The sequence below is a fragment of the Pleurodeles waltl genome, chromosome 9, assembly GCF_031143425.1.
Source record: "Pleurodeles waltl isolate 20211129_DDA chromosome 9, aPleWal1.hap1.20221129, whole genome shotgun sequence".
In the NCBI taxonomy this organism is placed as follows: domain Eukaryota; kingdom Metazoa; phylum Chordata; class Amphibia; order Caudata; family Salamandridae; genus Pleurodeles; species Pleurodeles waltl.
The window spans coordinates 299409686-299425047 of NC_090448.1; positions in this window are offsets into that span (position 1 = coordinate 299409686).

Below are 15362 nucleotides of genomic sequence, written 5' to 3' on the forward strand. Positions count from 1 at the left end.
CTTCCTCCCGAAGATACACAAGAGCTTAAAAAATCCCCCAGGGCGTCCAATTGTCTCGAGTTGTGGAGCACTGTATGAAAATATTTCTACTTATGTGGATTTCTTTCTGGCACCGTTAGTACAAAATTTGAGTTCTTATATTAAGGATACTGGTGATTTCCTGAGGATTCTTGCTGACATTGGTTGGGAAGAAGGCTATAAATTGGTCACTATTGACGTGGTATCTCTCTATACATCTATTGACCACGAGATTGGACTGAAAGCAGTGCAATATTTTTTACAACAACGTGACATTAGTCTGTTAAAACACTCTCAAATGCTGTTGAAGATGATAGAATTGTGTCTGAACAATAATATATTCCTATTCAATCATCAAATCATTGCCCAAATCCGCGGGACAGCAATGGGCATTTCCTTCTCACGAGTTATGCCAACTTGACCATGGGCTGGTGGGAGAAACAGATAGCCTGGAGAGGTGAAAATGAGAAACTAGCGGAGAAAGCTGTGATCTGGTTAAGATTTATAGATGATCTTTTCATCATTTGGAATGGGACAGAAAATGAATTCCTGCAATACTTTGCAAAACTAAATCAAAATGATATGGGCCTCCAATTCACATATAATATAAGTGAAGAATGGGTCCAGTTCTTGGATGTGATGGTGTATGTAGAGAACAATCAGATTCAGACAACTCTATTTCGGAAGGAAACGTCAACTAACAGCATCTTGCATGGAGAGAGCTTCCATCCAATGTCATTGAAAAAGAGTATACCTTATGGAGAATTTGTCAGAATAAAACGTAATTGTTCCACGGAAAGTGAAATGGAACAAAAATTCACTGAAACGAGACAGAGATTTCTTCAAAGAAAATACAAATACAAAGATATTAGAGCTGGGGAACTAAACGCAAGAGCTCGAACCAGAGATAATATACTGAACAAAACAATGATGAAAAAACCTCAGGAAGACACAACTATTAGATTTGTAATGACATACACCAAGGAGAGCTATTTGAGCTCGAAAATTCTGAGGAAATATTGGTACATTATAAGGAAGGACCCAGAGGTGGGAAAGTTGGTTGGGGAGAAACCTATGGTTACCTATAAAAAAGTACCATCTCTACAGGACCTTTTGGTTAATAGTCACTTTCAGATCAAAGAACAGTCAAACTGGCTCTCGAGCCAAACAAATGGTTTTGTTTGCTGTAAGAAGTGCAAAGCATGTCGCATTGGGATGAATGTGAAGGAATTCGAGGACTCTGGTGGCAACAAGATGTCTATCAACAAAAAGATCACATGTAATTCCAATTATGTGGTATATGTGATTCAATGCACATGTGGTCTGCGTTATGTGGCAGTACAATTTGTCCTTGGAACACATTAGAGCCGTGCAAAATAAGGATACAACCTATGCTATTGCAAAACACCTTATGACTCATGATGGAGCTAAATGGACAGACATGAGATTTTTTGGTATTGCGAGTGTAGAGAGCAATGAAAGGGGAGGAGATAGAGAGTTACAACTGAGACGTTTGGAGTCACGGTTCATAATACAGCTCAAAACCAAAAGCCCGAGGGGTCTGAATGGGGATGAAGAATTGCATTATCATCTGTAGGTTGAGGATATATAACGCTCCTGCTAACAGTTATTAGATAAGATTACCTGTGGATGTGTGGATAGAGGACATTTATAGATAAATATCAAGGAGAAAATTAGGTAAATTTAGGATGTATATGAGAAAGTATGAAAACAATAATAGATAAGTTCACCAATCTATTAGCAGGTACATATAGCAACCACAGAGGTAATTGTATTAAGCAAGGTTAATAGTACCAACAAAATAGAAATGGACATAATGATTGTTGTGAATAGTGATATTGTTTGCACATATTCATTTAGACAACTTGTGTAGCGTTCTGTGGTGGTGGGGAGCTTGGTTTTTAATGCACAATATTTAATTTATTTTTAATAGACTGCATGTCCCACAATGCACCAATAGGGGTCATAGGAGAGACACTATAAATAGGGGACATGGAGATAGGACTAAGTTACTGTGATCAAGACCAGTAGGTCGAAACGCTTCAGTGGTGAAGGATGTTGATTAAATCCTGACTGCAATAAAAAGAAATAATTTCCTCCTGGAGTGCGGTGGTGAAGTTGCTTACAACTGTTTGTTTTTGGATTCATGAGAAGAAATGGTCCATTCCTCACACCTGCACCAACATGAAAGAGCGCGCCAGAAGCAGGACCAGTTTGTTTTCTCATATATATATATATACACACAAATATAAATATACACACATACATATATACACACACACACACACACACATATATATCTATATAGATATATATGTGTGTGTGTGTGTGTGTGTATATATATATACCACTAGGTAGTTATAGTTAGGGCTTTTTTTTTAACCATAGATGGAATGTTTTTATTTTGCCAACGACCTTGGCACTCCTTCTTCACAAAATTTTCAAAACTTATACTTTGGTAAGTTCAGCTGATGTCTTCAAAGTTTGGGGATGATCCTTCAAACGGGAGCCAAGAAAAAGGGGGAGTCCCAAAACACTTTTTCCCCATTGCATGTCAGAGGGATGTTTAAAAAGCTAACATGATTACAGCCTGAATGGCTGAATGAAACTACACCAAATTTGGCAGAAAGCTAGATCTTGGTCCTGAATGCACACTTTTTGTGATTTGCTGTAAATACGTTCAGTAGATTTCAAGGAAGTAGAGTTTAAAAAACTATAACTATGTAGGGATGCAGATACTCTGTGGATCTGACTGTCCCCGTGCAGATATCTGATTAGCCACCAACACTTCCGGCAGGGAGTGTTGGCAGCCATCTTGAGACTCGGTTTCAGCTGAGTCACAGAAAAAAAGTAAAAAAAAGATAAAAGCGGCCAGGGTAGGGACACCTTGACCCCTTAGCTTTGGTGTAAGGGTCCCGGAGGAATCCTCCCATGGCTAAAAAGCATTCTTTAAAAAAGAAATGCCTGAAAATCTGCAGATCTGGATCTGCAGATTTTCTCACTTTTTTTTTCGAAAAAGGGCGGTCTCCCACCCTTTTATTTTAAGTAATCCCCGGGTGATCAAGGTTACGGGGGCATTTGGGCCCTTACTTAAGGAGGGGACACAAGTCACCATCCAGGGCTTCAATTATCCCCGGGGGCCACCACCTCCCCGGGCAATCAGTAATAAAGTGGGAGGGGCATGTGGCTCCCCCGAGCCCCAGGGGCCACCACTTCCCTGGGGCAAATTTTCATTTTCAAATGGGTAGGCCTCCGCTGGAGCCCCAGGGACCACCACCTTCCCAGGGCTACATTAAATATAGAATGTAGGGGGCCCGTGGCTCCCCTGCAGCCTCGGGGAATGCCACCTCCCCGGTGCTTCAATCAAATGTGACAAAGGGGGCTGCTTGCCCCCACCACAATCCCCAGGAGCACCACCTCTCCAGGGCTAAAATGAAACACTGAGGGTGGTCCATTCTGTGCCAACTTGCCCCAGGGACCGCCACCTCCCCATGGCTTCAAATAAATTAAATGCAGGTGGCCTCCCAGCCCACCCACAGCCTTAGGGACCGTCAACCCTGCATCCTTGATAAAAAGGTTTGTCCTGCAATAATAAGGGAAATGAACCATAATAATGGCAGTAAAGTGACAAAGAAAGTGAAACATAAGAAAAGTCCCACCAAAGTGCCACAATGCTAAGTGTCAGAATTCCTACCCCCACCAATAAGGTTCAAAACCAGAGCACAGCCCTTCAGGACCCCTGGGAAGACACCAACCCCCATACCAGAATTTGGCAGTAGTGAGGAGGGCTGTTGGTCTACAGAAAGTCTTGTCTCATGTAAACAGAAAAGATGCTTAGTCTCAGCAGACAGCAGTGGCAACTTCTGGCTGGAATTTCCTTCTGACGTATAGGGAGCAGAGAGGGGTTTTATAATAAAACATATGAAGTTCTAAGAAAACTACTCTTAGATAAAAACATGTATGTTTCCATGAAATGACAGGGAATATGATGTTCTACTTTGTACTGACAGCATTATTTTATACAGCCTTGAGCAAGCACATAGTGAAGATGTTGGCTAAGAAATTAAAACAATTCCCAAGTAGAGCGAACAAGCGATGAAAGAATGAAAAAAACAGTGCAAAATGAGGCTTCTGCTAAAAAAATGAAGTGAATTATTTTCTAGGCTAAAGGGCACAAGCTGGAGGCCTATGGCTAAAATAGCATGTCCATAAAATTATGCTAAAATAACCTCACAACACCCTCCCCTTGCCGGTTCAAAGTGTAGAGGTCAGCATAAATGTGCAACGACGAAAAATAAGCTAAAATATTAACATAAATGTCTAAGTTGGCAATCAAAACACACTGAAGCAGGCCAAATAAAAATGGTCAATTTAGAATATGGCAATCTTGTGAAAAAGCTAAATGTCAACATTATATCAAAAGTCAAAGTCATTTTGATTATCACCAATTGTATCCATGACAATTGAATCAAGGAAAGATCCCACTTCAGCAGGTGTTAATGTAACCATTCCAAAACTTGAGCTCCAGCTAAGGCATCAGCATTCCTTTTAGTGCCAGATGTTAAAGTACTAAGAGCCACTTGATCCACAATGGGTGGTTCATAGGAGGCTTCCCGTAGCAAAAGCACACTCAATGCATATGTCTGGTAATGAACCCTCAACGAGAACATCAACAGATCAGCGTCCAATGAAAGTAAGCGCCACATAGAAAGACACAATTTCAGTGCACATTCGAAAAGGCACCAAAGGCAATGAAACAATGAATGCACACAGTCCAGGACCAGTTTAAATGATAAAGACTAGTTGCACCCCAGCTCTTCAAGAAGTGGTGCTCTCAAATACTGCATCATGCATTCACAACACAGATGCAATGGTGGAAGCGCCATCAGTCCTCCTCGCTGAGTTGGGACAGCCATTGTGAATACAAAATAGCAATAGCGAAATGCCACCAATTAACACCTAAGTAATTGGGAATCCCCCCAAAATGCCTGAAAATATTGAGTATATGGCTGAAGGTTGTATACCAAATATAGACAAAAAGGTGCTGATAAACCCAGAATCAACAGCCTTAAAGAAATGTACAATCCCAAGAATATTGGGCACATTGAGAATTCATCTCACGAGTTCACCAAAGTGTCCCGGAAAGTTTGTATTGAAAAGGTAATGCAGATGACTTCGCTACTTGGAGTGCCTAGGTCTCGTGGGCAGATTTCAGCGCTACATGCTTCTGAAACAACAGAGCTTTTAGTCCACTTAGCTTGCCAAAATTTATCTTAGAAGTATGGGGCAAATGTCTTCTCTTTTTGTCTGTTGCATGGGAGACAAAAGCACGTCACCGCAAAAAGTAACAATTTTGGAGACCGAAACTACATAGGTAATCCCAGCTCGCATTCCAGTATTACCCTTGTTATTTAGAAGCACATAACTTCCATGTGAGAGCACCTGGAATGCTGTTTGAATCAAGGGTACAGAAACCCCTTTCAAATAACAAGCCAAATTCGCTGCAGAAGTGTTACATGCTCTGTGCAAGGACAGTTGTTTGCAAATCATTGAATTTGCTGCTGCTAAGAAAGACCTCTCTCATGCTATTGAAACATTTTTACAAGAAGGGTAGCTCTCACACCTCATGAATGTAGCTATCTCCTAGCCTTTCATATCTGCCTAATCGATTGTGTTTCAAGCAAGATGTGAACTGTGGTGATGAAATAGACAGATTGATAACCCCATGAATTAACTATACTGCAGATAAAATTTCTGCCACAGTAAAATGCAACTTTTCTAACTTTTTGATGCTCAGAATAACATAAGTCCCTTCTTTCTTAGCCATTCTTTGTCGTTGTCAAATTAAATGAAATGCGGCAAGGAGGTCTTTCCTTCTAGCGTATTGCCAGGGAATGCATCCACTTTCAACGTCTGTAGTGTCCAATCCAACTGCATAATGGATCTAAGTTGACTCTACCCATGTTGTATAGATGACATCTCAATTTGCATAATGTCAATTGCAGAAGAGCTGATGGTGTTAAGAATGTATATGGGGTCAGACAAGGTGTTAATTCTATTATCTAATTGGCTAATGTGTTTTGTAAGTTTATTTTGATCTATTCACCTCAGATGGGCAGTGGATTCTTGTTGTGAAAGTTTCCAAATTTTGTTGTAAATTGTATATAAGAAGCACTTTTTACGTTGTCTTCTGAGGCCTAATAGGAAATCTTGTAAATCTGTGTTATTTGGCAGGCGACTGAGGTGTTCTTTTACAGTGTCTATCGAGGAAATTTTTAACCATTGCTGGCATAATTTGCTTACACTGTATCTTATAACCCCCCCGTGGAGTTTATAAAAACACACATGACAACCATTTGTGTCCACTGGCCGCAATAACCACCCACCAGGACTTGAAAGTGTTGTGTTAAATGTACCATTCTGGACCCACCCATCGAGCTGTTCTTCAATTGCATTAATGAGTTTTGCCATTTGTAAAATTTTGCGGGAGTGGGGATACTGGGTGCATTCTTTAACTTTTGCCAAGCCTAGCCAACCTGCCTGCTGCACTGTGTCATTTAAAAATATCATTTGTAAAGGTATCAGGCATACTCTAAATAAAGCTTCCCTTCCTTATATATGTAAATTTTTAGTTCTCCAAACACTCTTTAAATCAATCCACTTCATCCAATATTCATAGCCTTCTATAGCCAACCTGGAAACAAAGGAATCAGAATAAATCAATTTTGTGTCTATTAATAGTACATTGTGCATTTCCATTAGAGGCAATTTAAATTAATATGCTGCAGCATTTTTGAAATTATGCCCAGAAAAATATGCAAAATTTTCCATGTATGTTTTAGAACTCCTTGCTAGTGGGGTAGGACAATGTTGCCATTGTGTGTAATTAAAAATAGTCTTCAGGGTACTTGCTCTATGAATGAAATGATGTCCATAATAATTCTAACAGAACACATCTCCATAATTTTCTTTTGTTTGGCAAATATCTTCACTTTCAAATACAGTAAACTATTTGAGCTCTGAAAGCGTAGAATCAATTGTTTTTACATCCCACTCATCAGAAACAACACCAGGTGTTATCACCTCATTCAATGAAAGTTTGAAAACATATGGAATCAGAAAAAACCTCCATCGGACTGAGTATATCAAAAGATACTTTATCTCAAACAATCCCATCAGGAATTAGTACAGCGGAAATGTTCACTAGGGAGAAGTCTAGACTCACCTTATGTGAGGGTACATGCAGTTTTAGGACCTCATCCACCAGTTCGACTTCAGAGCGTTCAGGAAGATAATGTCCATGTATGCGTAAGAAAAAGATGATGACAAACCGAATCCAAAGGAGAAAGGCAAGTACAGTTAGTAAGAGCCATAAATAGTTCCATAGATGAATAAAATAGTTAATTTTGAGCCATTTTATCAGCTTACGTGCTCTTGACAATGGTGTCACAGAAGAAGTAGATGAGTCGGTGAAAGAGTCATTGATGTCAGCAAAATATGAAGAAGGAGTTTGTGGAAAGACTAGAGCCAGGTCTGGAAGTAGAGAACTGGCAGAAGTCTCTCATGATGGTTTATAGTGAACAATTCCATCAGTTTGAGTTGAAGTTAAGTAAAGTTGCTCTGTATTTTAAAGTTTCTTGTCACAGATGAAGACAGAGGAACTAATGAAAGATAATTTCTACGCTCCCTAAGCTCACAGAAGTGTCAGCATTGCTGCTTAAGACATATAGAGAAACTTCCCAGTCTATAGTGAGAGGGATTTGAGAACTACCAAGGAGTCTTCTAGGTCTGCTGTTTAGGATTGGCCACATGGTGTAACTTGACATTACCAATGGAGACAAAGTGGTTTTCTTTTGAACCAGGCAGTGGTGGTAAAATAACAGTTCTGGTGCTGCGTATTCCCAGGACTGGAACCTTTGCACAATATGAAGGATCAAACTCATTTTTTGATAGCAATATTTTATCGCACTATACTCTCAATTTTCAGAATCCAGTTGCTAGATGTTATTGATGCATTCCTTATTCCCAAGGACATGATACAGACAGATGTGTTTTCATCACAGAACTGTTGTAAATCCTGCAAGACAGTGACATGTTCATTTATGTCAAAAGCTGTGTCAGCCGCCTCTGTGCCAGAGCCATCAAGATCTGGAACATACATTTGTGTTCCAAACAGCACCTCATATGGGGTGTGCCCTCCCAGGAACCTTCTGGGCAGATTATGAATTGTTCCCTGGACTCTATATATGTGATTCAGCCAACTATGACTCATGCCTGATACTCTTGCTGTTAACGATTGTTTTAAGTCTTGGTTCTTCTGTTCCACTACACTATAACCCTCAGGATGGTAGGGGAATGAGAAATGGACATGGACCCCAAACGCAGCCATGGTGTCCCTGAATGCCCTTGATGCAAAGGCAGGATCCTGGTCCAAGTGGAATGCTGCAGCTGCATATGTCCCTATATAGACTTGCAAATCCTTAATAAGAGTTTGAGCATCAATGATCATTGTTGCTATATGTATAGAAATCTGGAGCATGAGTCGACAGCGATTAAAATGTATTTGTATGCACCATCATCTGTCAGGGGACCACATTGGTCCAAGTACACACATTCTAATGGTTTGTTTGAAATATGAAGGGGTGTCTGCGGTGGTTGCTTGACTGTGAACCCTTTTATTTGCTAACAAATGTCACAGCAAAGTACATACTGTTTTGTCTGTTTGTATAGACCTAGCCACACATATTGTTTTGTAGTAAAGAAATAGTAGTTGCAACACCTACATTGGCAGAAGCAACTTCCTCATGTGCCACTTTTATCGACTCATGTCATTGGTCTTGGTTGGGGAATCACACAATAACCCACTCCAGGTATTGTTACTAAGGCAGTATTCAGGCTTGTTATGCTGTTGGAATATTTGGCAGAATAAACCTTTGGTAATGGTTTGCTGTCAACCAAAGCTTACATATAATCTAATGTTTCATCATCCAATGTTGTTCATGAACGAGTAATTGCAGCAATGGAAGCCATAGCTACTGCTGACTTGGCCATTTCATTAGCCAAGGTATTGCCTGTGATGTGTATTCCTACACGTTGATGTCCCAATGTATGAACGACATGGGCATAGGGTAGTGTTTCTTTCAGATCTTCTACTTTCCCCCAGAGTAGTCTTTTGATGGTGTTGTCTTCGAATCTCTGAACCCATTCTGATGCCAGTAATGCAGATATTCATTGAAGGACTGGATACACTAGTACAAATTAATGACTGTTAGTGCTAGTTGTTCTGGATTCATGTGTTCCAGTGCCATCACCAGAGCCTTGAGCTCTGCTAGTTTAACAAAGCAGTACCCTAAGGTCTACATGTAAGTATTTTGTGGATGGAATTCACCATCTTTCGTAGCCACTCACAACCGTGCAAGAGGTGGAGTATTGGTGTTTAGTGCCTATGGCTGGTTGGGGTTAGCCATCAGTGTCAATTATTGTCTGATATTGATCAATAGGAAAAGTGTTTGCTAATATTGGATATTCCATTTCGTATTGAAGGAATTCTTGAGTTTGTAATTGTTGGTCAAAAATGTAATCTACATCAGTGGCTATCAGTGACGTTGCCAACTGGATCCAGCGTGGATGTAATACTTTCATGTTTGACACACTGGCATTTGTGACAGCCTCAAGGCCTGGAATCGGAGCCACGACAATGATGCATTCTCCCTGAGCCAGGGGTCAATCTTTAATTACAGCCTTTGGAACAGGAGTCATGATCTTTTCTGTGAGAGCAAAGCGTTGGTCGTGTGGAATACAAATGTGATTTGTATGCTATAAGGATGGTATCACCCTCATTAAATATAACATAACTGAAGCCAATGGCACCAGCAATTACTCTGATGACCAAATGTGTTTTGTTGTTTCTTGGGTGTCAGTGTTTTGTTACAAGGATATCTTATTACAATGCTCTGAGAATGCGTGTGTTTGACTGTTTAATATTTGCTTGAAAAGTCTGAGCATATTAAATCATATAATGGTTCAATGCATTGTGCATAAACTGGAATGTAAGTTCTGACAAAGTTTAAGAAGTCCAATAATCACTGTAGCTTTTTTATGGTATTTAATATTTGTAATTGTTCACATTTTTCTAGAAAGTGAGGAGCTAGGCTCGTTCCTTCATCTGATAATTTGTAACCCAGAAATAGGACTTGAGAAAGACAATTTTTGTTTTCTTAAAATTGAATTTGTAGCTGAATTTGGCAAGTCCCCAACAATGTAGGCCACCCATGTTAGATGTTGAACGGGATCATCATCTGTAAGGTAGATGTCATCTACATAGGCCAGCACCTCAGGGTCTGTGTTGAGTAAAATGGATGATACATATGCTGACAACAGCCTTGGACTGTTCTTATACCCTTGCGGGGGCTACAAATATTTTTCTGCAAGCCTAAAGCACTAAGGACCTCTTTACAACATTGGTGGTATTAACCGCCTACCGCCACGGCGACGGCCATCAATATACCACCGCCGTGGCTACCAGCCGGCAACGTGTATTATGACCGCCGACGGTATTCCGCCAGAAATCTGACGGAAAACCGTTGACAGTCATGGCGGCAAGGCGGCGCTGCTGACAGCAGCACCACCAAGTCAGCCAAACACCGCTGACCGTATCATGAGCAATGATACCGTCTGGCGGTGTTTTGCTGGCGGACAGCTGCACCTCAGACCATCTCCAGCCGGAGGACCCCCTGCAAGCAGGTAAGTCGGGTTCTCTGACCGTAGAGGGGGGTTGGGGATGTTTTGTGTATATAGGGGGTGTGTGAATGTTTTGGGATGCATGCATGCGGGTGTGAGTCGCATAGGATACATGCATGAATGAGTGATTGTGAGTGTTGTATGTTGTGGATGCATGTGTGTGACAAGCTATGTTGGTGTGTGTATGTGGGTATGTATGTGTGTATGCAGGGGTGGAGGTGGGTATGCGTGTGTGCATGTGTGTATATGGGTCTGCTTGTGGGTGTGTATATGTCCAGGAGGGGCAGGAGCGGGTGGGGAGGACTGTGGGGAGGGGGTTGGGGTGGGGGAGACCCATATCAGTGCCAGGGAAGTGATTCCCTGGCACTGATAGTGCCTACCGCCATGGTTTTCATGGTGGTAAGTTTGGCCCGAAAACCATGGGAATGTGACGGCCGCCGGGTTGGAGACCGAAGTCTCCAGCCCAGCGGCCGTTACCACCCTGGTGGTCCGTGTGTTAAAGTGGCGGTGTTGGATGTCGGTAACCGCCAGGGTCCAAATCCCATTTTTTTTACTGCGGGCTTGTTGGCGGTATTACCTCCGCTTGAACACCGACCGCTAGGGTTGTACTAAGGGCCTAAATGCTGTTAGATCCCTTCTTTCAGGCACTATATTTTGGCAGTAAAAGCAGTTGGAAATATCCAAAATTGTTTTGTATTTTTTGTGCAGTATATTGTTAAGGAGTACTGTGCTGTTTGCATTTTGGATAACAAATGTGCGTGTACAACTGTTTAAATGTCTGTAATCTAATACTATTCTATATGAATGGCCCAGTTTAGCAACGGGAAATAGGGGATTATTCATTCACGCACCAAAGAGTGGTAGGAATGACAATAACCAATCACGCTCCAATTCCACTAGCAAGGAAGCATCGAAAATCTGAACCATGCAATCACGGCACAGACGAGCTGGTGGCAGCGGCTCCATTGCTTTGTGTAGCTGAAAAGACACAACCACTGTGAATCAGAAGAAATAGCAGCAGTATCCCGCCAATCAATGACAAAATAATTGGAAAGCCGCCAAACACATATAAATGAGAACTGTCTGTCTGAATGATATCTATTGCAGATGACACTTTGTTTGTCAGTGAATAGATTCTGTTGGACAAAGTGTTCATGCCATTATCAACAACAGGAAAAGCCTTTTCTACGTTTTCTCTATCTAGCTGCCTTAAGCATATAGCAGCTTCGATCTGAAAGAGCTTCCAGATCTCTTGTACAGAGCATATATAAATCTTTTAGAGTGTGGTTTTCTAGGACCTAGCAAAAAGTCCTGCAAGTCTACATCTTCAGAAAGAGTGTTAAGATGTTCCTTAACTGTGGCTAACATGTTGTAACTATACCTGTGTGGTGAGCCGAGATAAAGCAAGGGTCTGGCCGGCTAATCTTGAAACCCACTGAGGAATTCAAAAAATGTGCCTGACATCAATCAATGGCCATTGGACAAATTAACCACCCGCAGGGACTGGAAAGTGAAGAATTAAAAGTACCAGCCTGAACCTTTGAATCTGGCTCTTCCTCTGAGACATTCAGGAAGAATTGCCAATCATTGAACCTTGCAGGTTTGGGGATACTAGGCGTGTTTATTTCTTTTACTTTTGCGAACCCCAGACAAGATGTCTGTTGAATGGTGTAATTTAAAAAAATCATTTGGACAGGAATCAGGCATGCTCTAAATAAAGCTTCCCTACCCTGTATTTGCCAATCTTGTGTTCCTCATACACTTTTTAAATCAACAGTGTTCTACCAGTATTCGTAACCTTCAACTGTAAGATGGGAAACAAAGGGCTCTGAATAAATCAGCTTTGTATCAGTTAGCAAAATTTTCCTAAAGAGGGTAACTTGAAATAATATGATGCTGAATTTTTGCGTAATGCCCAGTGAAATAAGTGAACTTGTCAAGATAGTGTTTTGGACTCCCCACTGGTTGTGTAGAACAGTGTTCCCACTGTGTGAAGTTAAGTGCAGATCTGTGTCTAGTAGCACAGTGCAGGTAGTAATATCCCCAGTTATTATAACAGAACATTTCCCCATAATTCATTGAATGTCTATATACATCATCACTTTCAAACACTGAATAGCCCTTCATTTCAGTTAACATAGAATCAACTGTATGGACATCCCAATCATCAGATGCAAAACCAGGTGTAATGACATCTGTCATAGAAATTTTAAACACATATGGAATTTAAACGACCTTAGTAGGCCTGCATACATCAAATGGATCGTTGTCCCACACAATACTATCAGGAATTGGCACAGCTGAAATGTTCACAAGGGACAAGTCTCTTCAGACCTTTTGTGAGGAATGATGTGGAGTTAAGAATTCATCCACAAGCTCAACTGAGGAGCTTTCAGGAAGGTAATGACCATTTATAAGTAAGAAGAAAACAGTCCCAAACCCAATCCATAGAAACAATGCAAAAAATGTCAGCCAGAACCATAAATAGTTCCATGGGTGAATTAAATAGTTATCTTTAAGCCATAGGTACAGCTTACGTGTCTTTGATACATTTTAAATTGCTGGAGTGGATGAATCTGAAGAAAAGTCATCAATGTCAATGAAATAACCAGGGGCAGTCTCTGCAAAAATGGAAGCAGGTGCATTACTGGTAGATTGATCCACTTCAAATGGAGTCTCATGGTAGACGGTGCCATCAGTCTGTGTAGTGTTGGTGTAAAAAACAGTCAAATCTTGGACAGGTGCTGTCATTGATGCAGTAACTGGAATCAGTAAGAGCTCACTTTCCGCCCTCCCCATGGTCGAGGAGGTGTTTCTAACATCGTTGGACATTGTTATGTAGTCCGAAGTAGCATTGTTGAGTCTACTTTGAAGAGGTATGTCCTGTTGGGTAGTGAAAGGGAATCGGGAACTACCCAAGGGACCTTAGGGTCTACTGTGCAGGATCGGCCACATGGTGAACTTTGACGTCATCAATGGAAAGGAAGCTGTTTGTTCTGGAACCAGGTAGTGGTGGTAAGATGACAGTTCTGATACCTTGTACTCCCAAGACAGGGACTGGTGCTCTGTAGGATGGCCCAAATTCCTTTTTCACAGCGATCTTCTCACAAACCAGATCCCCGACTTTAGGAATCCAGCCAGTAGAAGTTGTTGGTAATCCCTTATTCCTAAAGTGGCAGCATTGGCGGATGATTTATCATCACTAAATTGCTGAAGCTCCTGTAAGACAGTGAGATGTTCATTTATGTCAAAAGGTGTGTCTGCTGCCACCAAACCAGGGCCATCAGGATCTGGGACATACATAGGTATCCCAAAGAGAACCACATAAGGAGTGCGTCCCCCCAAAGACCATCTAGGGAGATTGTTCAGTGCTCTCCGGACCCCAAATAGGTGATGAAGCCAACTGCAGCCAGAACCTAATACTCTAGCTGTTGAGGACTGCTTTAGATCATGGCTTTGCCTCTCCACGAACAAATTTCCCTCGGGATGGTAGGGTGAGGATTAATGGAGTTCAACACCCATCGTCCCCATGGTGTCCCTGAATGCCTTAGAGGCAAATGCAGGGCCCTGGCCTGAATGGAATGCTGCAACTGCAGGTGTACCTATAAAGATCAGCAAGTCTTTTATAACAGTTTGAGCGTCAGCGGACCGTTGAGGCCATACCCACAGGAATCTAGAACAAGAATCAACAGCGACTCAGATGCATTTGTATGACCATCAGGTTGAACTGGACCGCAGTGGTCCAGGTACACACATTGTAGTGGCCTGCTGGACACTAAGAGGGATGTCTGCGGTTGGCGTTTGATATTAGAGCCCTTTATTTGCTGGCAAATGTCACAGCAAAGGACATATCGTTTTGTCTGCTTGTATAGACCTGACCTCCAGAAACATTTCTGTAAGAGTGTTACAGTGCCCGAAATACCAGCATGTGCAGAAGTGACACCCTTATGCGCTGCTTTTATTAGACCTGGGGGTCATTCTGACCCTGGCGGTCCATGACCGCCATGGCGCAGGGCGGCGGAAGCACCGCCAACAGGCTGGCGGTGCTTCCTGGGCTATTCTGACCGCGGCGGTAAAGCCGTGGTCAGAAAAGGGGAACCGGCGGTTTCCCGCCGGTTTTCCCCTGGCCCAGGGAATCCGCCATGGCGGCGCTGCTTGCAGCACCGCCATGGGGATTCCGACCCCCTTCCCGCCAGCCTGTTTCTGGCGGTGTCCACCGCCAGAACCAGGATGGCGGGAACGGGTGCCGTGGGGCCCCTGGGGGCCCCTGCACTGCCCATGCCACTGGCATGGGCAGTGCAGGGGCCCCCTAACAGGGCCCCACAAAGATTTTCACTGTCTGCTTTGCAGACAGTGAAAATCGCGACGGGTGCCACTGCACCCGTCTCACCCCTGCAACTCCGCCGGCTCCATTCCAAGCCGGCTTCCTCGTTGCAGGGGCTTTCCCGCTGGGCCGGCGGACGGCCTTTTGGCGGGCGCCCGCCGGCCCAGCGGGAAAGTTGGAATGACCGCTGCGGTCATTCGGCGGTCGCCGCCCGCCATGGGGTTACCGCCACAGTCTTTGGCCTTTGTTGGGGATCTCC